Below are 1,962 nucleotides of genomic sequence, written 5' to 3'. Positions count from 1 at the left end.
AAAGAGAGACCTGGATAAACAGATCTTTAGCAAAGAAAGAGGAAAGTCCTGCATAGGATGCACAAAGGGAGACATCATCTGATGGAGTAAAGTTAAATCTTTCCAAATTTGAACACATGCAGAACCTTAGTTCTATGTTAGATATTTTTTAAAAGGTATGTAATGTTCAAATTAATTGCATAAGACTATTTTAGTAATTCTCATTTATACTTTTTATATATAAAAATGATGAATGTGTTCAGCAAACATTTGAGATGTTTATTCACTCTTACTACTTAAACAGATGAAAGGAATTGAAAGTTAGTCAACAGAAAAATTATGTCTCCCTGCGTAAAACATCAGTTCTGTAGAAAACAATATCATAGAGGACAGCCATGTTTCAGTTACTGTGTAATAAACAAGATCTCCAAGAAGGCACATTTAATCAAAATTAAGGGAAAAACCATGGGCTAGAGTAACTAACACCAAACAGGGGAAAAGATCTTTGAAACTGAGTGAATGTGGTCTTGGATGGATTATCTGTTCACATGGTTGTCAAGGGAAAGGATGATGGTTAGAAAAATAAGAAAAGAGGAGCAACTGGCAGTCCGGGACGAGGGGGTGCTGCTGGGCTATATGCTGTGAGGGAGGGTCGAAGCTTCCTGCTGCTTGGCCACAGTAAGCATTAATGTCTTTCTTTGAGTGGATCAAGAGTGTGCTCCAGTTCCTAGGACTCTATAAGAAATCTGGAAAACTTGTAATCTTGGGTTTGGACAATGCAGGCAAAACCACTCTTCTACACATACTCAATGATGACTGATTGGGCCAACATGTTTCAACATTAGATCTGACATCAGAAGAGCTGAAAATTGCTAGAATGACTTTTACAACTTTGATCTTGGTAGGCATGAGCAAGCACATCGAGTTTGGAAAACTTATCTCCCAGCAATCAATAGGATTGTCTTTCTGGTGGATTGTGCAGGTCATCCTCACCTCATGGAAACCACACTTGAGCTAAATGCTTTAATGACCAATGAAACAATATCCAATGTGCCAATCCATATCTTGGGTAATAAAATAGACAGAACAGATGCAATCAGTGAGGAAAAGCTCCATGAGATATTGGGCTTCATGGATAGACCACAGGAAAGGAGACTGTGACCCTGAGGGAGCTGAATGCCTGCCCCAAGGAAGTGTTACTTGCAGTGTGCTCAAGAAGCAAGGCTATGACAAAGGCTTCCACCAGCTTTCCCAGTAAATTGATTGATGTTTGGACAGTGAAACAAAAGAGTTTTATTCTAGACTGATCCTAAAAAAAAAAGGAAAAGAAAAAGAAAAAAAGAAACAGGAAAAAATAAGAAAAGAAAGGAAGACTATGAAGAATAAGTTAAAACTATGAGATAATGAAGGAAATAACCTGGGGTTAATAGGTGACAGAGGAATGCTGATGTTATCCTCTGTATTACATCTACAATTTCCAAAGATTTTATTATTGTTATTATTAGGTTTGTTATTATTATTGAAACAGAACTTATGCACACTAGAACTATTTTACAACAGCTTTTTCACTCTCAAGTTCTCTGACTCATTTCTGGTTGATTAATTTTACCTTCTCTTAGATTTTTAGATTTTGTCTGTTTCTGAAAGTATCCATAAAAAAAAGAATTATAGATAGACAGTTATTTTCTTACAGATTATTGGAAATATTTTTTTTGGTCTAACTCCTGGTTACCATGGTTGCTATAGAAAGTTAATTGTCAATTTAATTCTTCCTCCTATAAAAAGTAATCAATCTTCTCTTCCCAATCCCACCTATTTCCATCCCATTAGCTACTGTATTCTGGAGTTTTATTATGATGTGTCTAAGAAGGAATTTACTTATATTTATTCTGCTTTGAATTTGCTGGCTCCTTGGAATTATGAGTTTGTGTCTTTCATCAATTCTAGAAAATCCTCAGACATTGTCTCTATATTCTGCCTCCG

General features: G+C 35.8%; 1 pseudogene; it reads left to right on the top strand.

Annotated features, from left to right (window-relative positions):
- Positions 1-667: 667 nt before the first annotated feature.
- On the top strand, positions 668-1,246 carry LOC123785552 (small COPII coat GTPase SAR1A pseudogene; annotated as a pseudogene).
- Positions 1,247-1,962: the final 716 nt, after the last annotated feature.

This window comes from Ursus americanus, chromosome 15, assembly GCF_024610735.1.
Source record: "Ursus americanus isolate L20-20 chromosome 15, mUrsAme1.1.p, whole genome shotgun sequence".
NCBI classification, from domain to species: domain Eukaryota; kingdom Metazoa; phylum Chordata; class Mammalia; order Carnivora; family Ursidae; genus Ursus; species Ursus americanus.
This window is presented reverse-complemented; position numbering and strand designations above follow the sequence as displayed.